The following is a 26,877-nucleotide window of genomic DNA, read 5'->3' on the forward strand; positions in this document are numbered from 1 at the left end:
ACTGGTGAGCCAATTCTATTTCTCTCTCTAAAATTAAAAAAATATATATTAAAAGAATAAAAAGAAATAGAGAAACATTTTACAATGATGAAGGGGTCAATTAGTAAGGTATAGTTAATGGTAAACCTATATTCACCTTGAGCACCAAAAATGTGAAGCAAACAATGGGGAAAAAAAAAGAAGGGAAAAGGAAACAATTACAACAAATATGAGTGAAAACATTAAGACTGTATTTCCACTAGTGAATAACCAGGTGAATATGAACAAGGAAACTGAAGAATTGAACAACACTATAGCTCAACAAGATCTAAAGTATCTGTCTTTATTTGGGACCCTGTAACAAAATATCATATGCTGGATATCTTATAAATAATAAAATTTATTTTACATAGTTCTTGGTTATGATACTTTAAATGTATGTCCTTCAATAGACTCAGATATTTTATTAAAGCTTGTAACTTGGATTCCCAGCCGCCTGGCTGGAAGAGTGTTCCTGGGGGTGGGGGAGCTGGAATAGATCTTGGGGTCCAGACCTAAGCTGTGTTTTGAGATAGATCTGATTTAAGACAAAGGGTATGCAAAGTAGTCTGAGCTCCACTTGGGTCCCTGTTGCTGGCTGTTTGATTATGTCTTTCTGCTTAGTTGTGTCTCTCTCCTTCCTCCCATAAACTGTGTCTGTTTTGGAGGTTCATACCAGAAACATTAAGCTGTCTTCAATATTGGTGTTAAGAAATCCGTAATCAGGGCCTCAGATTTCTTGTCTAATGAATTCATAGATACCATATTCTTGTATCCTAAAACAGTAGAGGATACAAAGTATCACTCCAGGTTCTTTTTTATATGATCATTAATGTCAATCATGAATTAAAAGTCCTCATGTCTTCCTCACCTCCCAAAGTACTAATACTTCATATGAAAACAGTATTACATTTAAATATATTAATTAAAGGCTGTTTATGAGAAGACACAAGCATTCACACCATAACAAAGTCTACACAACATGCACCCAACAACAGAAAAATATGAATTCTCAATTACATGAGGAACATTCTTCATGATATATCACATGGTAAGCCACAAAGTATGTCTAAATAAATTTTAAAAGATTGATGTGATACAATATATTTTTATAACCACAATGAAATGAAATTAGAAATCAATGGCAATATATTTTGAGAATCCACAAACAAGTGAAACTTAAAGAACATATGCTAAAATGTATCCAATAGGTCAAATAACAAATCAAGAGAGAGATTAGAAAATATACTTACTGACCCTCCCTTTCACATTCATTCCTCCTTTAATACTCAATATCAATTTGTAAGGCTAGTTCTGTCCTGTGTTATTTTGTGCTCTATCGCTTCTTTCATTTTGTCCATTTTTCTGCTTTTCTTTCCACTATTTGTTTACATTTCTCTTTTCATTCTAACTTTAGCTAAAACTGTCTCATCTTTTCCTCCCTTTGTACCTGCCATATCTTTCTACTTATTTTTACATCTTTACATCTTTTCTATCTAACCAATAGTCTAGTCTATTTTTCCCCTTTACACTCATGCTTACAGTAACTAATATATTAGTGCACACAGTACTATCAGTGCTCCCTTGTTTCCTAAGATGATCAGTGTTTTGTTTTTAATTTGACTGTTACTGGATCTTCTTTCATTCATCCATTTTTTTTTTTTTTGAGGTCCTGCTCTAGCGAATTCATAATGTGGTCTCAGGGTAGTCTTGAATTCACAGCAATCCTCCTACCTAAACCACCAGAATTCTGGGATTAAAAGTCTGCATCATGAGCTGGAGAGATGGCTTAGTGGTTAAGCGCTTGCCTGTGAAGCCTAAGGACCCTGGTTCAAGGCTCGATTCCCCAGGACCCACGTTAGTCAGATGCACAAAGGGGGGGCACACATCTGGAGTTCGTTTGCAGTGGCTAGAAGCCCTGGAGCTCCCACCCTCTCTCTCTCTCTTTGCCTCTTTCTTTCTCTGTCTGTCACTTTCACATAAATAAATTAAAAAAATTTTTTTAAGTGTACATCACCACACCCAACAGAGAGAGATCAATAATGGGGTCACTGAGGCCTTTAGCCACTGCAAATGAAATCCATGTGCATGCACTGTTTTGTGCATCTGGCTTTATGTGTGTACTGGGGAATCAAATTCTGGTCATTAGTCGTTATGGACAAGCACTTTAACTGCTGAGCCATTTCTCGAGCCCTGTTATTGTATATTCATAATGGCTTTCCATTTGATAGTGATTGCTACTGTATACAGTATTGTAATCTAGAGGAGTAGTTGTAACTGAGCTTGGTGTCCTGAACAGCAGCCCAGTACAGGAAAGTGATACTTCAACTCAAATACAACCTAGCCCTCATGAACTTTGCAAACAGTTCCTTTGAAAGAATAAGATTAATTTAAAATGTATGAAATCAGCCCACAACATAAACCCAGATGTAAAACTCCCAATGCAGAAACAAGAAACAGAAAAAAGAAAAAACAAGAAAACATGACTCCTCCCTCCAAAAATTACTAATTCCACATTACTAACCTCCAGTGAGAATGCATTAGGCACATAATTCAATAGGATTACAATAAATATATTCAAAGAAAACAAAGAGAATATAAATAACCATGTGAATGAATTCCAATAGCTAAGTGAAATAAGGAAGTCAATACAGAATATGATGGTGGAATCCAATAATAAGATAAAATACTGAAGAAAAACCATACTGATATGCTATAAATGAAATTTTCAATAAGTAAAATAAAATGCTCTTTGGAAAACCTAACCATTAGAATGGATCACATAGAGGGCAAAATATCAGGGTATAAAGATATGATAAATTAACATTCATTTTGTAACAAAGATAAATTAACAAGAAGTTAAAGAAAGAACATTTGAGATCACTGGAGCACTATGAAATGAGAAAAACTTGGAATTATGAGCATAAAAGAAGGAGAATAATGTTATTCTAAAGACATAGAAAACATTTTCAATAAAATTGCACAAGAAAATTTCCCAAATCTAAGGCAAATCCGGCACAGGATACATTTATACTATGAGACAAGGCAGAAAAGAGTTTCTTCAAATCATGAATAGTTAAAAAACTAAATATACAGAACAAAGACAATATATCAGAAGTCTGCACACACATTCCAAGTCCATGTACTGTTCTCCCACCCATACAACACTGTTGTATATAAGACCACATACACCATCCTGCTCCAAGCAGCCCCTCCCCTGCCTCCAATGAGAGCTACACAGAGGAAATTCCAGGCAAAGAATTCAAAAGCATGATTATAAATATGTACAAAGAATTAAATAGGATATAAGTATACATCTAAATGAAATACAAAAGAACATAAATAATTGAATGAATACAGAAACAAAAGGAACACACACCTGAATGAAACCCAAGAGAACACACATTAAAAAATAGATAAATTAGATAATGAAGTCAAACTAGGAGATGAAAATGAAGTTCAATAAAGAGATATAAATGCTGAGGAAAAGCCAAAGAATGCTGACTTAAAAATGAAATGATGTTGACCTTAAAAATGTAACTGCCAAATAAAAGCCCCATGAAAAGCCTTACCAATGGGATGCATTATGTGGAGAACAGAATATCAGGGCTCAAAGTCAAGGGAGAAGAATTAGATCATTGAGACAAAATAAATGATAACTTCAAAACACATATAAGGGGCATTTAGGACATGCAAAAAAGCCAAATTTACAAGTAATGGACAAAGGAGAACTTCAAACCAAAGGAATAGAACATATGTGCAATAAAATTATAGAGGAAAATTTCACAAGTATTGAAAAGAGGTACCTATCCAGAGGCATACAGGACCCAAATAGACAGAACCAAAAAAGATACTTTCCATGTCATATTATAGTCAAAACACTAAATACAAAGAAAAAGTACTGAAAGCCACAGGGAGAAAAATCAAGTCACATATAAATGCAGATTCATACGAATAATAGCTAATTTTTCAATCAAAATTCTAAAAATCACAAGGGCTTGGAATGATATATTTCAAGTATAGCTGCAAGGCAAACTACTATACCCAGCAAAACTATTCCTCATAATAGAAAGAAAAATAATTTTCCATGACAAAAGAAAGCTAAATGAATTTATGACCACTGTGCTAGCTTTACAAAGGATAGTCAAAAGAATATTTCAGACTGCAAAGAAGGATTAAATATTCAGGTTAGAGAAGAAAATAATTCTATAATAGTAGGTAAGCAAAGAAGACCAAAAACAAAAAAACTTCAGAGAGCGTCCAGGGTTGGCATCCCCACCAGAGGCAGGACAGAGCTCACAGAAAGCCCAGTTGCCAGGGGTGGAGCTGGTCCATAAATAGACCACTGCAGCTCTGAAACTACTTGCTGTGCTGTTGCCAACAGCCGCTGACCAAGGGCATCCAGGAGCACTACAAACATACTGTCAGGCAGAGTTTCCCAGCTCACTCAGATGAAGACAACCCTGAGAGAATCCAGCAGATTATTAAAAGTGCTGACTGGATCATGAACAAATGTTAAAAAAAAAAAAATGAAAATCCAGAGCCCACAACAAAGCTGTTCTGGTGACATTTGAACTTGAGAAGTCTCTTCTCTTCTGAAACTAATCACCACCATCATCACCACCATTGTCAGTAGCAGCAGCAGCTCTAGAATATTCTTTGGCCTTGTTAGCTGAAAAGCCAGAAATCAGAGGAGGAAAGGAAGAAGCTCATATTTGCTTAGTTTGCTCTTTCCAATGATCATGTTTCAAGCAGCTTTTATGTTTGCTCTTCTAGCCAGGAATAATGTAAAATTTGAGGGGAAAAAGAAACTTCAAAGACCACAAAGCATGACAGGAATTAACTTACACCTTTCAATCATAACACTGTATATTAATGGTATCAGTTCCCAGTGAAAAGGCATAGACTAATAGACTGGATCAAAATTCAAAATTTATCTTTTTTCCTCTCTTTAAGAAACTAACCTCACTACCAAAGACATACACTGCCTTAGGGTGGAAGGATGGAAAATAACATTCCAAGCAAATAGAACCAAAAAAAAAAAAAACCTAGCAGCTATCACTGTCCTAATATAACACAAAATACTTCAAACCAAAGCTAGTCAGAACAGATAAAATACATTTCATAATCATTAAGGAAGCAATCCAAAAAAAATGACATTACAATCCTAAATATATATGCACCAAACATGGAGACACTCAACTTCATCCAAAATGCTCCAAGACATGAATTCATAGATTAACCCCAACACAGTTATAGGTGACTTCAACATACTACTCTCTTTGATTGGCAGGCCATACAGGAAAAATAAATAAGTAAACAGAGAAACACCGAAGCTAAATTGCATCACAGAGCAAAGAGATCTAACAGGTACATGCAGAACATTCAACCCAAAAACTATTCAAAACACATTCTTTTCAATAATCTCTAAAATGGATCACCTATTATGACAGAAAGAAAGTCTCAACAAATTTAGGAAAACTGAAATAACTCATTTTATTTTGTCTGACCATAATGAAATAAAATCAGAAATTAACAATAAGAGAAACTACAATAGGAAATACACAAATTCTTGGAATTAAAAAAACACTACCAAATAATGAATGTATTATTAAAGAAATCAATAACAAGCAAAACCCAAAAGTACTAGATAAGTAAAAATAATTAAGATCAGGACAAAAATCAATGAAAGAGAAATTTAAAAATAATAAAAGTAATTGATGAAACAAATATTTGGTTCTTTGAAAAGACAAGATTGGCAAACCCTCAGAAAAAAAATCAAAAGAAGGGCATCAAAATCAACAAGATTAGAAATGAAAAAGGAGGTATAATACATACCAATAAAATTGAGAATTATAAAATAAAAATCATTAAAACATGTATTAGAAATTAGAAAATTTTAAGAAATGGGTGATTTTCTAGATGCAGATGACCAAGTTGACATAAATAATTTTAAAATATCTATGCCAAGCAATAAAATTTAAGCAGTAATAGAAATATCCCAACCCAAAACATATTCAGGTCCAAATGGGTTCCCTGCAGAGCCCTGTGAGACCTTTAAAGAAGAACTGAAACCAATGCTTCTGAAATTATTCCATAAGATAGAAAAAGGAAGAAAAATCCCCATCTCCTATGGATCCAGCACAACACTAATACCAAACTATATAGAAATACAATTAAAAAAAAAAAAACCAATGTCCCTGATGAAAATAAACAGAAACATTCTCAAAAAAGATAGTTGAATCTTTGTAGATACTCTGAAAGTCTTAAGAGCCACACCTAATACCTTAAGGTCCTACCCTGAAAATATATTACACCAAATCAATTGATACAGCTAAGAATACACAGCTAGCTAGAAAATCCAAGCATTAACTTAATCCAAGATGCAAAAATATATACATTATAACACAAGAAACACTAAAAAGCAAGACGATATAAATCCACCTAAAAGTATTAATGCATCAGAAATGTCCTCCAGTGAGAAAGAGTTAGAGGAAATGCCTGAGAAAGAGTTCAAAAGAATAATTATAAATATGTTCAAAGAGGTCAAAGAACACATGAAAACAATCAAAGAAGAAATCAAAGAGGAAATCAAAGAGGAAATCAAAGGAATCAAAGAAGAGGCAGGACACCAATTTAATGAAATAAAGAAGGCAATACAAGACATAAATAGAGAAATAGAAATAATAAAGAAAAACCAGTCAGAATTACTAGCAATGAAGAACACAGTTAATGAAATAAAAAACTCTGTAGAAAATCTCACCAGTAGGATGGATGAGGGAGAAGACAGAATATCTAAGCTAGAAGATCAGGTGGCAGACCTAATGCAGTCCAAAAAGAGAAAGACAAACTTATAGAAAAGTATGAGTGGGAATTTCAAGATATTCGGGACACTATGAAAAGATCCAATATAAGAATTCAGGGCATAGTAGAAGGAGAAGAATTCCACTCCAGAGGCATGGTAGGCATCTTCAACAAAATCATAGAGGAAAATTTTCCCCAAATTGGGAAAGAGGTGCCAATACAGATATAGGAAGCCTTTAGAACCCCAGCCAGACAAAACCCAGAAAGAAACTCTCCTCGCCACATTATACTCAAACTTCCAAACACACAAACCAAAGAAAAAATATTGAAAGCAGTTAGAGAGAAAAATCAAGTTACCTACAAAAGCAAGCCCATCAGGATTACAGCAGATTATTCAACACAAACTTTTAAAGCCAGAAGGGCCTGGAGTGATATATTCCAAGTTCTGAAAGATAACAACTGTCAACCAAGGTTACTTTATCCTGCAAAGTTATCCATCCAAATAGATGGAGAAATAAAGACATTCCATGACAAAAGCAGGTTAAAGGAATATCTGAAGACAAAACCAGCTCTACAGAAAATACTTGATAGAATCCTCCATGCTGAACAAAAGGAAAAGCACACATATAAGGAACCTAGAAAAAACCAGCCATACTCAAATACCAGTTAACAGAAGAGAGCACAGGTAGAACAAGTAACACACACACACACACACACAAATGGCAAACATAAATACACACCTTTCAATAATATCTCTTAATATCAACGGTCTCAATGCCCCAACGAAAAGACATAGATTTGCAGACTGGGTTAAAAAGCAGGATCCTACAATTTGTTGTCTTCAAGAAACTCACCTTTCTACAAAGGATAGACATTATCTTAGGGTGAAAGGTTGGAAGACGGTGTTTCAAGCAAATGGGCCTAGAAAACAAGCAGGGGTTGCTATCCTAATATCAGACAGGGTGGACTTTAGTCCGAAGTTAGTCAAAAAAGATAAGGAAGGTCACTTTATATTGATTAAGGGCACACTCCAACAGGAGGACATTACAATCCTAAACATATATGCACCTAACATGGGGGCTCCCAAATTCGTCAAACAAACACTATTAGAACTAAGGTCACAGATAACACCAAACACGGTGGTGGTGGGTGACTTTAACACCCCACTCTCATCAATTGACAGGTCATCCAGGGAAAGAATAAACAGAGAGGCATCTGGACTAAATGAGGTCATAGAAGATATGGACCTAACAGATATATACAGGACATTTCATCCAAAGGCTACAGAATATACATTCTTTTCAGCAGCACATGGAACATTCTCTAAAATAGACCATATATTAGGACACAAAGCAAATCTTAACAAATTCAGGAAAATTGAAATAATTCCTTGCATTCTATCTGACCACAATGGAATTAAACTACAAATCAGTAGCAAGAAAGGCTACAGAGCATACACAAAATCATGGAAGCTAAACAATACACTACTAAATGATGAGTGGGTCAATGAAGAAATCAAAAAGGAAATCAAAAAATTTATAGAGTCAAATGATAATGAGAACACAACATACCAAAATCTCTGGGACACAATGAAGGCAGTTCTAAGAGGTAAATTTATAGCCTTAAGTGCCTATATTAAGAAATTAGAAAGGTCACAAGTAAACGACCTAATGCTTCGCCTTAAAGCCTTGGAAAAAGAAGAACAAGGCAAACCAAAAAGTAGTAGACGGGAAGAAATAATAAAGATTAGGGCAGAAATTAATGAAATAGAAACAAAAAGGACAATCCAAAGAATTAATGAAACAAAGAGTTGGTTCTTTGAAAGGATAAACAAGATTGATAAACCCTTAGCAAATCTGACCAAAAGAAAGAGAGAAGAGACACAAATTAATAAAATCAGAGATGAACAAGGTAACATCACAACAGATTCCAGAGAAATTCAAAAAATTATAGGGACATACTATAAAAGCATATACTCCACAAAGTATGAAAATCTGAAAGAAATGGATGATTTCCTTGATCTATATGACCTACCTAAATTAAATCAAAATGAGATTAATCACTTAAATAGACCTATAACAAACATGGAGATCCGAGCAGTTATCAATAATCTCCCAACTAAAAAAAGCCCAGGCCCGGATGGATTCACTGCTGAATTTTACCAGACTTTTAAGGAAGAGCTAACACCATTGCTTCTTAAGCTTTTCCAGGAAATAGAAAAAGAAGGAATCCTACCAAACTCCTTCTATCAGGCCAGCATCACCCTGATACCAAAACCAGGCAAAGATAGAACAAAAAAAGAAAATTACAGACCAATGTCCCTCATGAACATAGATGCAAAAATTCTCAACAAAAAATTGGCAAACAGAATACAAGAGTATATCAAAAAGATCATTCACCCAGACCAAGTAGGCTTTATCCCAGAGATGCAGGGATGGTTCAACATACGCAAATCTATAAATGTAATACATTACATAAATGGGTTGAAGGACAAAAACCACATGATCATCTCATTAGATGCAGAGAAAGCATTTGACAAAATCCAACATCCCTTCATGATAAAAGTCCTACAGAGACTGGGAATAGAAGGAACATATCTCAATATAATAAAGGCTATTTATGACAAGCCTACAGCCAACATATTACTAAATGGGGAAAAACTGGAAGCTTTTCCACTAAAATCAGGAACAAGACAAGGGTGTCCACTGTCTCCACTTCTATTTAATATAGTTTTGGAAGTCTTAGCCATAGCAATAAGGCAAGAGACACACATAAAAGGGATACAAATTGGAAAGGAAGAAATCAAGTTATCACTATTTGCAGATGACATGATTCTATACATAAAGGACCCTAAAGACTCTACTAGCAAGCTGTTAGAGCTAATCAAAACCTACAGCAATGTAGCAGGATACAAAATAAATACACAGAAATCAGTAGCCTTCATATATGCTAACAACAAACACACAGAGGATGAAATCAGAGAATCACTCCCATTCACAATTGCATCAAAAAAAATAAAATACCTTGGAATAAACCTAACTAAGGAAGTAAAGAATCTATACAATGAGAACTTTAAGACACTCAAGCGAGAAATTGCAGAAGACACTAGAAAGTGGAGAAACATCCCTTGTTCCTGGCTTGGAAGAATCAATATCGTGAAAATGGCAATCTTACCTAAAGCAATCTACACATTTAATTCAATCCCTATAAATTCCAAAGGCTTTCTTCATGGAAATAGAAAAAACAATCCAAAAATTCATTTGGAATCATAAAAAACCTCGAATATCTAAAATAATACTGAGCAACAAAAAAGAGGCTGGTGGTATCACCATACCTGATTTTAACCTATACTACAGAGCCATAGTAACAAAAACAGCATGGTACTGGCACAAAAACAGACATGTAGATCAGTGGAACAGAATAGAGGACCCAGATGTAAGCCCAAGTAGCTATAGCCACCTGATATTCGATAAAAATGCCAAAAATACTCATTGGAGAAGAGACAGCCTCTTCAGCAAATGGTGTTTTGAAAAATGGATAAATATCTGCAGAAGGATGAAAATAGATTCTTCTCTCTCGCCATGCACAAGAATTAAGTCCAAATGGATTAAAGACCTTAACATCAGACCGGAAACTTTGAAACTGCTAGAGGAAAAAGTAGGGGAAACCCTCCAACATATTGGTCTTGGCAAAGACTTTCTAAATACAACCCCAATTGCTCAGGCAATAAAACCACAGATTAACCACTGGGACCTAATGAAATTACAAAGATTTTGCACCGCAAAGGACACAGTGAAAAAAGCAAAGAGGCAACCTACAGAATGGGAAAAAATCTTCGCCAGCTATATATCTGATAAAGGATTAATATCTAGGATATACAAAGAACTCAAAAAGTTAACTAATAAGGAATCAAACAGGCCAATCAAAAAATGGGCTAAGGAGCTAAATAGAGAGTTCTCAAAGGAAGAAATACGAATGGCATATAAGCACCTAAAAAAATGTTCTACGTCACTAGTCATCAGGGAAATGCAGATTAAAACTACATTGAGATTCCATCTCACTCCTGTCAGATTGGCCACCATCATGAAAACAAATGATCATAAATGTTGGCGGGGATGTGGAAAAAAAGGAACCCTTCTGCACTGCTGGTGGGAATGCAATCTGGTCCAGCCATTGTGGAAAACAGTGTGGAGGTTCCTAAAGCAGCTAGAGATTGATCTACCATATGACCCAGCTATAGCACTCCTAGGCATATATCCAAAGGACTCATCTCATTTCCTTAGAAGTACATGCTCAACCATGTTTATTGCTGCTCAATTTATAATAGCTGGGAAATGGAACCAGCCTAGATGTCCCTCAACAGATGAGTGGATAATGAAGATGTGGTACATTTATACAATGGAGTTCTACTCAGCGGTAAAGAAAAATGAAGTTATGAAATTTGCAGAAAAATGGATGGACCTGGAAAGTATTATACTAAGTCAGGTAACCCAGGCCCAGAAAGCCAAGCGCCACATGTTCTCCCTCATATGGGGATCCTAGCTACAGATGACTGGGCTTCTGTGTGAGAATGAAAATACTTAGTAGCAGAGGCCAGTAAGTTGAAAAGGAGACATAAAGGGTGGAGAAAGGAAGGGAAGAGGATACTTAATAGGTTGATATTGTATATATGTAATTACAATGATTGTAATGGGGAGGTAATATGATTGAGAATGGAATTTCAAACGGGAAAGTGTGGGGGTGGGGAGGGAGGGAATTACCATGGGATATATTTTATAATCATGGAAAATGTTAATAAAAATTAAAAAAAAAAACCAAAAAAATATAAAATAAAAGTTTTAGAGAGAAAAAAAAAAAAAAAAAAAGATAGTTGAAAACCAAATTCAAGAACATTCAGAAAGATCATTTACCTCAATCAAGTTGGCGTCATTCCAGATAGGCAGAGATGGTTCAACATATGTAAACCAATAAATGTAATAAATCACATAAGCAAACTCATGAAAAAGACATAAATTACATGATCAACTCAAGAAATAAAGAAAAGGCCTATGACAATATCCAACATCCTTTGAAACAATATCCAACGTCCTTTGAAGATAAAACCACTGGCAAAACTAGGGATACATGGAACATATCTCAACATAATAAAGGCTATATATAACAAACCTATAGCAAATGTCATGCCAAATGAAGAAAAACTCAAAGTATTTCCACTAAGATCTGATATGAAACAAGAATGCCTAATTTCTCCACTTTTATTGAATATGCTGCTTGAAGTCCTAGGTAGATAATAAGAAAAAGAAAAATAAATAAAATGAATGCCCCTTGGAAAAGAAGTCAAAATATCTTTACTTGCAGATGATATTATTCTACATATAAGAGAATCTAAAACTTTGACCAGAAAACTCCTAGTTTTGATAAATATTTCCAGCAAAGTAGAAGGTTACAAAATTGACACACACACAAAAAAAGTAGCCTTCTTATATACTGTGGTGGTTTGATTCAGGTGTCCCCCATAAACTTAGGTGTTCGGAATGCTAGGTTCCCAGCTGATGGATATTTGGGAATTAATGCCTCCTGGAGGGAGTGTATTGTTGGGGGCGGACTTAAGGGCTTTATAGCCAGGTTCCCCATGCCCGTGTTTGGCACACCCTCCTGTTGCTGTGGTCCACCTTATGTTGGCCAGGGGGTGATGTCCAGCCTCTGCTCATGCCATCGTTTTTCCCTGCCATCATGGAGCTTCCCCTCGAGCCTGTAAGCCAAAATAAATCTCTTTTTGCCCAGAAGCTACTCTTGGTTGGGTGATTTCTAACAGCAATGCGAACCGGACTGCAACAGTAAAGTGGTACCAGGAGTGGGGTTGCTGCTAGACACCGGACTGTGTGACTTTGGCCTTTTGGAGCTGATTTTCAAGAGGAAAGTAGAAGGAGTTGAAACCTTGGCCTAAGAGATGCCTTGCAGTGCTGTAAGTACAGCTTGATGGACAATTATGGTCAGAGCTACAAGAACTAAATGCAGTAAGAACTATGGACTATGAGGTTTGGCTTATGAGGGTGAGAAAGAGCTTTGCCTGGACTGGGTTAGCAGTTTGTGTGAGAAGCTTGCTCTTATGCCCATGTCCTGACAAGTTGTGCAGGGTTTCTTTGCGTAGAAATGAACTGGTGTGTGCAGAGGGATATGGTGCAGAAAGAAAAATCTTTGGGTGAACTGTTGCCCGTTCAGCTGCAACTGAGAGATTACAACCTTTGAGACTGGGCTAGCTGACCTGTGCTGGGGCAACAAGAAGAATGTAGACTTTTTTGAAGGGATCTGGGTGCTCAAGGAGTGCCCTGTTCTTCAAAGTCTGCTTTATTCCCCCCTGGATTAACAAATTGGCACCCTACCTGGTATTGTGGAGTATAAAATGCTGGAAAGAGAGTCATTGAGTTTGCAACATGGTCTTGTGTTTTGGAAATGGCCATAGGCAGTGTGAAGCAGGTTTGCTGGTTGCCTGCATAGAGACCCCATGGGGCCATGAGGACAAACCATGGATTGCAGTGGAGACCCAGTAGAGATGCCGGGACCCTGAGATGGCTGCTGAGGAGCTGCCACCCCGATGAAGTTTCCCAGGACTGGGAGTAGCCTAGCTGGAGGGGTGGAATTGGAATGCCAGAGACTTGTTGCTGGTTAGAATTATCGGACTTGAAGATTTGTCACTGGTTTGAGTTGCTGGACTTGAAGCTACAGAGTTTGATGTTTGCCCTGGTTGTTTTAAATCTTGTATTGGTTGAATGTTTCTTTGCTATGCCCAATGCCATCTATTGCAGTGTGAATATTTATTCTGTGCCACTATGGGTTTTTTGAGATTATTTTTTGGTATTATGGCTCAGTTAAAAGATCTTGAACTATGGGGATGTATGAACATCATTGGGATTGACAAAAACTATGGGGACTTTTAAAGTCAGAGTGAATGCATTGTATTTTACATCATGTATGGATATCAGTTTATGGGGGCCAGGGGCGGAATGTGGTGGTTTGATTCAGGTGTCCCCCATAAACTTAGGTGTTCAGAATGCTAGGTTCCCAGCTGATGGATATTTGGGAATTAATGCCTCCTGGAGGGAGTGTATTGTTGGGGGCGGACTTAAGGGCTTTATAGCCAGGTTCCCCATGCCCGTGTTTGGCACACCCTCCTGTTGCTGTGGTCCACCTTATGTTGGCCAGGGGGTGATGTCCAGCCTCTGCTCATGCCATCGTTTTCCCCTGCCATCGTGGAGCTTCCCCTCGAGCCTGTAAGCCAAAATAAATCTCTTTTTGCCCAGAAGCTACTCTTGGTTGGGTGATTTCTAACAGCAATGCGAACTGGACTGCAACATATACCAATGACAAACATACTGAGAGAGAAATCAAGGAAACAGCCCCATTTACAATAGATATAAAAATATCAGAATATTACACCCAAGCAACTGAAAGACCTCTACAAGAAAAACTTTCAAACACTGAAGAACAAAATTGAAGAAGATACCTGGGATGGAAAGATCTCCCATGCTCATGAATTGCAAGAATTAATATCATGAAAATGCCCATCGTACCAAAAGTAATATACAGATTCATGACAATCCTGATCAAAATTCTGGTACTACTCTTCACAAAAATGAAAAAATAACGTTAAAATTCATATGGAAGGACAAAAACCCCAAGATAGCCAAATCTATTCTCAAAAAAAGAATTCTGCTGAAAGAATCATACTGACTCAAGTTATACTACAAAGCCATAAAATAGCATAGTCCTAGCACAAGAACAGACACATAGATTCATGAAAAAAATAGAGAGTCTACATATAAGTCAAAGATTCCAAAACATATGTGTTGAAGAAAAGAATTTCAACAAATGGCACTGGGAAAGACAAATATCAATATGTAGACAAATTAAATTGCACTTTTATCTTCACTTTGTACAAAAATCAACTACAATTGTATCATAGGTCTCAGTGTAAGATCTGACACTCTAAAATGTCTATAGGAAAAAGTAGAGTATGCTTTAAGATATAGACATAAGGGAGACTATCTGTATAGGGCCCTATTTACACAGGAAAAAAGGCAAACAATCAACAAATGGGATATAATGAAGCTAAAAATCTGTTGTACAGTCAAGGAAACCATCAATTGAGTCAAGAGTCACCCTACAGGATAGGAAAAAATCTTTGCCCAGACATATATCTGACATAAGATAAATATCTGGACTACACAAAAAATTCAACAAACTAAACAGCAGAAAAATGAACACCCTAATAAAAAAGTGTTCTATAGGGCTTGAAGAATTGCTTAGTTGTTAAAGCGCTTGCCTGAAAGCCAAAGGACACACGTTTGATTACCTAATACCCACATAAAACTTGATGCAGAAGGTGCCGCATGCATCTGGAGTTCAGTTGCAGTGGCTAAAGGCCCTGGCATGTCCATTCTCTCTCTCTTCTCTATTTGTCTTTCTGTCTCCCTTTCTCTCTCTCAAATGAACAAAATATTTTTTTAAGTATGCTTTAGAACTGAACAGATAGTTCTCAAAAGAACAAACACAAGTCTCCAAAAAATAGGTGTCCAATGTCCCTAGTCATCATGTAAATGAAAATTAAAACTATTTTGATATTTCGACTCATTCCAATCATCAAGAAAACAAATGACAGCAAAAGCTGGTAAGGATGTGGGGGAAAGAGATGCTTACTCACTTCTGGTGGAGAAGTACTTGTACAACCACTAAGGAAATTAGTTTGGAGGTTCCTCAAAAACGTTTAAAATGGAACTATCATATTATCTAGCTATACCACTTCTGGACTTAGACCCAAAGGATTCTATAGTTTGACTATAGGAATAGTTGCAAATCCATAGTCATTGCTGTCCTATTCACAATAGCTAGGAAATGAAACCAGTTTATATACCCATCAACTTATGAATGGGTAATAAAAATGTGGTACATTGTACAATAGAATTTTATTCAGCTGTAAATAAAAGAAGAATTATAAAATTTGCAGGAAATGGATGGAACTGGAAAGGCTGTACTAAGGGCTGTAACTCAGGGTCAGCATCACAAATACTGTATATTCTCCCTCATGTGAATATCATAGCTTCAGATCACTAGAACTGTAAGTACAACTTGGACTTTCTCCAAAGACAAGGATGTGAGACAGTTTCAAGATGTTTGCCCCACCCCAAGCCACAGGAACTCTGGGTAGTCCCAGGTATGGACAGGGTGAAGCCCTAACCCTATTCAACATGGACTGTTGAGAAGTGGTTTTGCATCATTTATTTTCCTTTGACTCATGTGGGTTGAATGTAACAACCACTATTGTTTATTGACAAAAATAAATAATAAATAGCTGCAAAGTAGAAATGCCAAGCTATATATAAAAGTGTGCCCCATCAGAATAACAGCATATTTCTCAACAGAATTTTTAAAATCCAGAGCTTTGAATGATGTATTTCAACTTCTGAAAGGCAATAGCTCTCATCCTAGAATGTAATTGAAAGAGAAAGAAAAGCTTTCCTTAACAAAAACAGGTTAAAGGAAATCAAAACCACTAAGCCAGCTCCACTGAAGATACTGGAAAACATCTTTTGGACTGATGAAAAAGATAAACATATTTATGAAGCTACAGCAAGGAATAAATGACTTTAAAATAGTAGTTAAGGGGCTGGAGATGGCTTAGCAGTTAAGGCGTTTGCCTGCAAAGCCTAAGGACCCATGTTGGACTCTCCAGACCTGATGTAAGCCAAACACACAAAGGTGAGGCAAGTGCAAGATCACACATGCCCACTAGGCAGCCCAAGTGTTAGATTGCAGTTGTAGAGGCCCTGGGGCACCAATTCTCTGTCTCTGCCTCTCTCTCTCTCTCTCTCTCACACACACACACACACACACACATAAAAGAATACTAAAACAGTAGTTAAGGAAGAAATTAAAAAATATCAAACATTATAAAATAAGCACAAGACAGGAATTAATTCACACATTTTAATTTTTTTTGTTTATTTTTAATTATTTACTTGAGAGTGACAGACAGAGAGAGAAAGAGGCAAAGAGAGAGAGAGAGAATGGGCACACCAGAGCCTCCAGCCACTGCAAATAAATTCCAAATGCATGTGCTACCTTGTGCAACTGGCTTACATGGGCTCTGGGGAATCAAGCTTAGAACTGGGGTCCTTAGGCTTCACAGGCAAGTACTTAACTGCTAAGCCATCTCTCCAGCCCAATTCACACCTTTTAATAATAACTCCATTAGTCTAAATTTCTCCAATCAAAACACAAAGGCTAGCAGATTGTGTTACAAAAAAAAAAAAAATCAATCTGTTTCTCCCAAGAAACTCAACTTACCACCAAAGACACTACTTCATCATAAAAGGATGGGAAAAGGTGTTTCATACTAATGGAACTAGAAAACAGCATGTGTAATGTTTTAACATCTAACAAAATAGACTTCGAACCAAAATTACTCAGAAGAGATAAAGAAGATTACTTCATACTGGTTAAGGGAAGAATCCATCAAGGGGGTAATATAATTCTATATCTATACATACCAAACACATGTACCAACATGTGAACACCAATTTCAAAATAAATATATGAAATATAAAGTCATAGATAAAGCCCAACTCAAAAATAGTTGGTGATTTCAACACTCCACTTTCAACAATAGACATGTCATACCAACAATAAATGAACAAAGAAACTTCTGTGTTGCATATTATGGGAGCACATGGTCCTAAGAAACATCTACAGGAAATCATATATATACATTGCAGAATACACTTTCTTAGCAGCCATTGAACTTTCTCTAAAATTGATCATACAATAGAACATGAAGCAAGTCCTAATCAATATAGGAAAATTGAAATAAGTGCTTGTATTCTATCTGACCACAATAGAATAAAATGTATTCTATTTATAAATAAATAAATATATTTAGAAAATATAAATAAATAGCAAGAGAAACTATAGAACATACACAAACTCATGAAGATTAAAAAACACCAAAAAAGATTAAAGAACACAATATTCAATTATGAATAGGTTATAATGTGAATCAAAAAAGGAAAACAGGGCTGGAGAGATGGCTTAGTGGTTAAGCGCTTGCCTGTGAAGCCTAAGGACCTTGGTTCAAGGCTCAACTCCCCAGGACCCACATTAGCCAGATGCACAAAGGAGCACACACGTCTGGAGTTCGTTTGCAGTGGCTGGAGGCCCTGGTGTACCCATTCTCTCTCTCTCTATTGGCCTCATTCTCTCTGTGTCTGTCCCTCTCAAATAAATAAATAAAACAGGAAAAAAAATTTTTTTAAGGGAAAACATTCCTAGAATTGAATGAAAATAAGAACCTGTGAGATATAATTAAAACAGTATTTTAAAAGGAGTTTAGGGCTCAAAGTGCATACATTTAAAATATCATAGAGGGCTACAGATGGATCAGTGCTTAAGAGTGATTACTGCATAAGCATGAGGGCCTCTCAGACCAGAGAGCACTGGTTTAACTCCCTATAATCCATGTAAAAAGTCTGGTTGTAGCCACACATGCCTATAACTCCAGTCTATGAGGAGTAGAGACTGGAGAATCATTGGGACTCACTGACAAACAGCAGCTCAGTTGAGGGAGAAACCCTGTTTAAAGGGAAGTACATAGATGAGTGATAAGAGAACACCTAACATTATCCTCTGGTCTCCACACACACAACATGGGGAACACACATCTGAACCCACACTTACATATAACACAAATCACACAACACATGTCACACACACCACATACATACCCTACATACAAATGCATGTGAAAAATCATAAGGATCTCAAACAAATAGCTTAATGATACTCTCTTGGGCCTTGGAAAAAAAACGAGAACAAACCAAACATAAAGTCAGTAAACAAAATAATTAAGGTTGGTGCAGAAATTAACAGAAAGGAAATGAAAAAAAGAAGCAACAAAACAAAGAATTGTTTCTTTGAAAATATAAACAAGGTTTACAAATAGTTAAACTAAGCAAAAAGGAAAGAAGACCAACATTAATAAAATAAAAAATGAAAAAGAGACATTATAACAGATATCAAGGGAATTCAGAAAATTATTAGGACATATCTTAAAACTTATATTCCACTGCATTGAAAAGGCTAAAAGCAATACATAAATCTCTAGATACATGTGACCTACGAAAATTAAAACAAGGTTGAGATACAATTTAAACAGCTTTATAATAAGCAATTACATGAAAGCAGTGATAAAAAAGATCTCCCAACAAAAAATGAACAATCTTAGATGGAATTACTGCTGACTTCTACCAGACCTCTAAACAAGAATTAATATCAGTACTTCTCAAACTATTCCATGAAACAAAAAAGAAGAAATATTAGCAAACTAATATTACCTTGATAGCAATTTCAAAAAATTAAGGCAAAACACAAAAAGGAAAGTTGTTTTAGTGGTTAAGGTGCTTGCTTGTGAAGCCTAAGGACCAAGGTTGGATTCCCTAGTAACCACATAAGCTGGATACACAGAGTGATGCATGATTCTGGAGTTTGTTTGCAGTGGCTGGAGGCTCTAGTGAACTGATCCTCCCTCTCTCTCCCCCCCCCCACTCGCTCGCTCACTCACTCTCTTAAATAAATAAATAAATATTTTTTAAAAGAGAAGATGGGAAATTCAAAAGGATGCTTCAGGTAATAAAATGAATAGTAAGAAATGTTTTTAAAAAGGAAAATTATAGAACAATCTCAATAATGGACAAAGATGGAAAATTATTAAATAAAATACTTGTAAAGCAAATTCAAAAATACATCAAAAAGATAATTTGCCAGGCATGGTGGCACACACCTTTAATCCCAGCACTCAGGAGGCAGAGGTAGAAGGATCATCATGAGTTCAAGGCCACCCTGAGACTACATAGTGAGCTTCAGGTCAGCCTGGGCTAGAGTGAGACCCTACCTCAAAAAACCAAACAACAAAAAAAGATAATTTACCAGGATAAAGTTTATCTCATTCCAGAGTTGCAGAACTGGTTCAACATATGCATATCAATAAAAGTAATACATAAATAGACTCCAAGACAAAAGTCATATGATCATCTCAATAGATGCAGAAAAGGCTATTAACCAAACCTAACATATTTTGATGATAAAAGCCCTGAGTAACTAATAATAGAAGGAACATATCGACACAACAAAGGTTATATAGAACAAACCTATAGCTAACATTATACTAATTGGGGGAAAACCCAAAACATTTCATGTAAAATCAGGAACAAAACAGTGTCCACTTTCTCCAGACATCCAATATTGTGCTTGAAGTCTTAACTATAACCATAAGTCCAGAGAAGGGATAAAAGGAATATAGTTAGAAAAAATGTGAAAGTACCCTTACTTTCAGATTATAGTATTCTATACACAAGACCATAAACACTCCACCAAGAAACTTCTATAACTGATCAGCACTTTCAGCAAAGTGGCAGGATACAAAATTAACATACAAAAATCACTTTCCTCCTATATACCAATAACAAACATGCCAAAAAAAGAAATTATAGAAACAATTTAATTCACAATTTCCTCAAAAATATCTTATAATAAATATAACTAAGGAGGTGAAGGACTTTTATAATAAAAACTTTCAAATAATTAATTCTTCCAGATTAGAAGAATTAATATTGTGAAAATAGTTATTTTACCAAAAACAGTCCACAGATCCAATCCAATTCCTATCAAAATTCAAATGTCATTCTTCACAGAAATAGAAAAAAAGTCTTACAATTCACACTGAAGCACAAAAGACCCTGGATGGCCAAAGCCACTCTGAGTAAATACAATAACACTGGAGATACTACTGTATCTGATTTCAAGTCATACTATAGACCCATAGTCACAAAGCATGATACTGGCACAAAAACAGACACATAGATGAATGTAACAGACTAAAAGAAAAGATAAGAATCCACCCAGAAACAAATACATGATAACTTGACAATGATGGCAAAACTAAATGTTGGGAAAAAAGATACCCTTTTCAATAGATGGTGCTTGGAAAACAATATCCACAAATAGAAGAATGAAACCAGACCCTTATTTCATCTTGCACAAAAATCAATTCCAAATGATCAAACACATTAATATAAGACCTGAACTCTAAAACTATTAGAGGAAAAACAGTAGGAAAACACTTCATGATATACTTCATAGACAAGGACTTTATGAATAGAACTCCAGTCACTAAGAAAATGATGCTGATAATTGAGAAATATGATCTGACTGGATCAATGATGGATACAATGGATACAATGTGGCCAGCTATCTGATACTCCTGCCAGTATTTTATTACAGATTGAGAGAAGTAACTAATACAGTACCTAGTGTATACATGAACTATTACTTTAGATAGCTTTAGACAACTACTAAAAGATTTTTAAGTAATGTTGAGAGTATATAAGCTGAAATATACAATAATAAAAACCAAAGGAAGCATAAAAGAAGACTAGAAAATGAATATCCAATTGTGGACTTAGTCGGTAGTAATCAAAACATATCAATACTAGCTTTCAAATATGAATTTAAGTTATATGAATTTAAAATCAGGGCGGGGGAAATGGCTTACTGGTAAAGGTAGTTGCCTTCAAATCCAGAGGACCCAGGTTAAATTCCCCAGAACCCATGTAAACCAGATGCACAAGGTGATACAACAGTTGAATGCCTGACATGCCCATTCTCTCCCTCTAGTTGCCTCTTTCTCTCTCTCAAATACATAAATAAATAAACCTTTAAAACTTTAAGAGACCTAATAAAAGCAGAGATTGTCAGAGTTAATTTTATCTCTTCTAAAATTATTTTTTATTTATTTATGAAATAAAAAGAGAATATGAGCATGCCAGGGCCTCCTGTCCATGCAAATGAACTTTAGACACATGCCAATTTGTACATATGGTTTTATACAGGTACTGGGGAATCAAATCCAGTCCACCAGGCTTTGCAAGCAAGTGCCTTTAACTACTAAGCAATCTCTTCTGCCCCATTGAGTAAATTTTAAAAAGAGTCAACTTTATATTTTCCATGTTAAATATAAAGCTCTGATATGTTAAATGGAGAGTTGAAGAAAGATATATCAACAATAACCTTCCACAAAGTCTATGTAGCACATTAATATCAGAAGCTAACTTCAGAGCAAAGAAAGTTGATACTAATAAAGAAGACCTCAATGCAATGATGAAAGGGTCAATTTTCTAAGAATATATGTATGTATATCCTAAGCTTAAAAGTATCAAAAGTGTGAGATTACAAGGGGCTTTTAAAACAGATAATATTGATAGAAATAACTAGGGCCGGGCGAGGTGGTGCATGCCTTTAATTCCAGTACACGGGAGGCAGAGGTAGGAGGATCACCGTGAGTTCGAGGCCACCTTGAGACGCCATAGTGAATTCCAGGTCAGCCTGAGCCAGTGAGACCCTATCTCGAAAAAAAAAAAAAAAAAAAAAGTCCCATCCGGCGCTGTGCCTGACGCCCAGGGCCGCGGCTCCCGGTCCTCCTGGGCAGGGGTTTCCCGCCCGCCTCGCGAAGTCGCGGTGCAGGCCTGCGGCAGGCGCCCATGGAGAAAGCCAGGCGTGAGGGTGAAGGCTCCCCCCGCGGGCGGGTCCTGCACATCGTGGTGGTCGGCTTCCACCACAAGAAGGGCTCCCAGGTTGAATTCTCTTACCCACCACTGATTCCAGGAGATGGACGTGACAGCCACACTTTACCTGAAGAATGGACTTATTTGCCCTTTCTTGCCTTACCAGATGGTGCACACAACTACCAGGAAGACACTGTGTTTTTTCACTTGCCACCCAGAAATGGAAATGGAGCCACAATATATGGTATCTCTTGCTATCGACAAACTGAAGCCAAGGCACTAAAAGTAAGGCAAGCCGATGTCACCAGAGAGACTGTTGAGCGTCTGTGTTCTAAGCAAGCTGCCTCTTTATGGCTTACTTCAAGCAAAACTTCAACTCATTATACATGCATATTTTGAAGAAAAGGAATTTTCCCAAATTTCCATTTTAAAGGAACTGTATGAGCACATGAATAATTCCTTGGGAGGAACTTCATTAGAAGGATCTCAGGTATATCTTGGCTTGTCTCCTTGAGATCTTGTCCTTCATTTTTGACACAAAGTCCTAATCTTGTTTAAACTAATTCTTCTTGAAAAAAAGGTTTTTTTATATTTCTCCAGTGAATAAGTTGGTGGGCGCATTCATGACTGTGCTGTCCCTTTTTCCAGGCATGCTTGAACATGGTCTCAGTGACTGTTCTCAGTACAGACCCCAAAAGAGTATGTTTGAAGATACTGGGCTTCAGGAAAGTAATGCCCTTGAACATGACTTTGTTTCTGGGTCAGCTGTTGACATTGCACATATAAACTTGGGAACTGCCACAAAAGACACAGCAGGAAATCATGGGGGAGATGCTGCCGTCAAGACCAAGAAGCCTTTGTTCCAAGTAGAAGAAGACAGCAAAGGGCAGGAACTCAGTGAAACTAACCAGTATTTGAAACCACCATCTTGTCCATCTCCAGTCTTCAGAAAGTGACTGGGAGACCTTGGATCCTAGTGTTCTGGAGGACTCCAACTTAAAAGAAAAGGAACAGTTGGAGTCAGAGGGGGCAAACTTACTTCCAAAAGACTCTGTGCCTCCAATCACTGTCCAGCCCCAGGCTAACACCTGGCTGGCAGTCCTGATCCCAGGACTCATTTCTGGTCTGGAAGAGGACCAGTATGGTATGCCTTTGGCCATCTTCACAAAGGGATATCTGTGTTTGCCTTACATGGCATTGCAGCAGCATCATCTACTCTCTGATGTGACCATTCGGGGATTTGTTGCTGGAGCTACTAACATCCTTTTTCGATGACAGAAACACCTCAGTGATGCCATTGTGGAAGTAGAAGAAGCACTGATCCAGATCCACAATCCAGAACTCATAAAGCTGCTTAACCCAACCACTGCATATTTAAGATTTGCAGATTACCTAGTGAGGCATGTGACTGAGAATTGGGACGGTGTCTTTCTCGAAGGCACAGGCTGGGAGGGAGGTGATGAATGGATCCGAGCCCAGTTTGCAGTCTACATCCATGCCCTGCTAGCTGCTACACTGCAGTTAGAGAATGAAAAGATATTGTCAGACTATGAGACAACTTTTGTTACAGCCTGGAAGAACACTCACAACTATAGGATATGGAACAGCAACAGACACCCCGCACTCACAGAGATAAATCCAAATCATCCATTTCAAGGCCCGGACTCAGCGTCAGACATGAAGGTAAGATTTTCACATTCTGTTCAGAACAGTGAATGTGGCAAAAACATTGGAAACGTCATGGTCACAACCAACCAGAATGTTGTACAAACAGGAAAAGCTGTTGGCCAATCAGTCAGAGGAGCTTTTTCCAGTGCAAAGACAGCTGTGTCATCATGGCTGTCTACTTTCACCACGTCCACTCCACAGAGTCTCCCCGAGCCACCAAATGGGAAACCCTGAGCCCCACGCCAGAGATTGCATTACTTTGTTAGATGTGAGCACTAGTGCCTATCTGCTGACCTCCTTCATCCATGGGCCCACCGCAAGGGATCAAGATATCAAGCAGTTTACATGGACAGTTGCACTCTGTGTAAATGAATGTCACAGGACAGTGAACAGATGAAAGAAACCACAACCCTAGCATGGATGGCTTTCCAGGTTGAGGTGTAGATGGACTACTTTCTTTTCATTCTGAGCCTAATTAATCACAATGAATCTTCTAGTGAACTTTTCAGTTCTGAGATTGTGTACTTATTTCTTTACTTTAGAAAAGCTTTTTCGTGTATATATTTTGTTCTGTTTGCTATTTTCAATATGTAGATGGCCATTTTAAAAAAAGAACTAGGATCCGGTTCATCAGGAAAACATCACCCTTGCTTGTTTCGCCAATTGTCCTTAGTTTCAGCTGGGCCCCTTTTGAGGTATGTTGGGGCAGCTCTCTCCTTAGGATCTGCATCTATCTGAAAAAGAGAAGCAGATTCTCCAATGGAGAGTAAGTTAGCACCCGGAAAATTGAGATAACAATTACTTTTTTGATAGAGAGTTTGATAGGTGTAGGCCCTCTTGTACCTCATGATTGATGGTAGCTTGATATTGGAGAGTGGGCTTATGTTTGAGTATGGTTCTGACTTGTTTCCCAGCTCCAGGTATGGGTCTAGTGCCACTGAGGGGATCAGTTAGCCAAATCAAGAGCAGTTGGTTCCCCACCATGGCTGTGTGCCACTATTGCACTTGTGTGGGCATCACATCAGGTTATTTGTTGCTAATTAGGTTAGACAATGAGTTGCTTGGACAGATATTGGTCATTTCCCCCAGTCGCCCATGTAGCACCTTCTGGCACTAGACACGCTGACTGTCTGGGGACTGACTCTCTCCTGGCTTCCAGCCATGCCATTCCATTTTACGTGTCAGCTGTGTATGGAGTGTTCAGCAATAGGGTCTTACCACTGGCCTTTGGTGGGTCATCAAGTACTCTGACAGAAGTCTGTCATTGTTTTGGGAAACCTTGTAGGTTTCTCTGATCAAAAGCTCATTGTGGATGGTAGCCCCAAGCTTGAAGTGGGGGTTACAGGTCAGTGCCCACTAAGAAATTGAGGAAAAACATAACTAATATACAAGATTTAGAGAGGAGAGAGAGAGAGAGGAGAGGGGGAGAGGGAGGGAGGGAAGATGTAGAAGATTTAGGTTAGTCTTGATCCTACCCTCTCCAGTGTCTTGTGGTTCAGGTGTTTCCTGTAAGGGTGTAGTGAAGGTTCAACCATTTGGTCATTTAGGAAGTAGAATTTTATGGTACCATTGATGTTTGGGTCCAGATTACTGTTTTCCACACTTAGATGCCCTCCCCGCCCTCCCCATCCATCCTATTGTTTAGTCCATGAGGTGCTTGCTGGCTAGATTCAGGTTAGGTGTTGTAGATGAGTGAGACTATGTGTCGATTTTTTTTCTGTGATTGGGTAAGCTCACTGAGAATGATCTGTTCCAGGTTCAACCACTTTTCTTCAAATTTCTTTGTGTCGTTTTTTTCTTACTGCTGTATAGAATTCCATTGTGTAGATATACCACATCTTTGTTATCCATTCTTCTAATGATGGACATCTGGGTTGATTCCAGCTTTTAGCTATTACGAATTGAGCCACTACAAACATGGTTCAGCAAATCTCTCTGGCCTGTGGTTTGAAAGTTTTAGGGTAGATGCCCAGTAAGGGTATAACTGGTTCTATTGGTATTTCTATAGTCAGCTTTTTCAGGAGTCTCCATATTGCTTTCCAAAGTGGTTGTACCATCCTGCATTCCCACCAACAGTGAATGAGTGTTCCTGCTTCTCCACATCCTTGCCAGCATTTATTTTCATTTGATTTTTTGATATTGGCTATCCTTATTGGGGTAAGGTGGAATCTCTTAGTTGCTTTAATTTGCATTTCTCTGATGATTAGGGATGATGAACATTTTCTTAAGTGTGTGTTTGCCATTTGTATATCTTCCTCTGTGAATTGCCTGTTCAACTCTGCGCCCCATTTTATGAGTGGGGTATTTGTCTTCTTATTGTTTAGACTTTTGAGTTCTTTGTAGATTCTAGAGATTAGGCCTTTATCAGTTGGATAACCTGCAAATATTTTCTCCCATTCTGTGGGTATTGTATTGGCTTTGCTTATTATATGCTTGTCTGTAAAGAAACTCTTCAGCTTCATATGATCCCATTGGTTGAGTGACTGTTTAAGAACTTGAGCCACTGGGGTTTTGTTCAGGAAGTCTTTTTCCATTCCTATATCATGGAAAGTACTTCCTAAATTTTCTTCCAGTAGTATTCGAGTTTCTGGTCTTATGTTGAGGTCTTTGATCAATTTGGATTTGAGTATAGTGCATGGTGAAATGTGTGGATCAAGTTTTAGTTTCCTGCATGTTTATCATACCAATAACTGTGGGCTAACTCCACAATGCATGACCCATTTACATCAACAAGGAGGGTACAATGGGAGGGGGTAGATCATGGATGAACCTAAAC

At 37.3% G+C, this 26,877-nt stretch overlaps 3 protein-coding genes and 1 pseudogene across 14 annotated transcripts in view; 1 reads left to right on the top strand and 3 right to left on the bottom strand.

Moving 5' to 3' along the window:
• LOC101615472 (protocadherin alpha-C2) overlaps positions 1-26,877 on the bottom strand; it is a 313,953-nt gene that overhangs the window by 126,988 nt on the left and 160,088 nt on the right. The gene's annotated exons all lie outside the window — the stretch shown is intronic.
• The window catches only part of LOC123454033 (protocadherin alpha-8-like), a 210,716-nt gene that overhangs the window by 89,102 nt on the left and 94,737 nt on the right, over positions 1-26,877 (bottom strand).
• LOC101596839 (protocadherin alpha-5) overlaps positions 1-26,877 on the bottom strand; it is a 239,654-nt gene that overhangs the window by 89,101 nt on the left and 123,676 nt on the right.
• Positions 22,410-24,421, top strand: LOC105944496 (annotated as a pseudogene).

The sequence above is a fragment of the Jaculus jaculus genome, chromosome 13, assembly GCF_020740685.1.
Source record: "Jaculus jaculus isolate mJacJac1 chromosome 13, mJacJac1.mat.Y.cur, whole genome shotgun sequence".
Lineage (NCBI taxonomy): Eukaryota > Metazoa > Chordata > Mammalia > Rodentia > Dipodidae > Jaculus > Jaculus jaculus.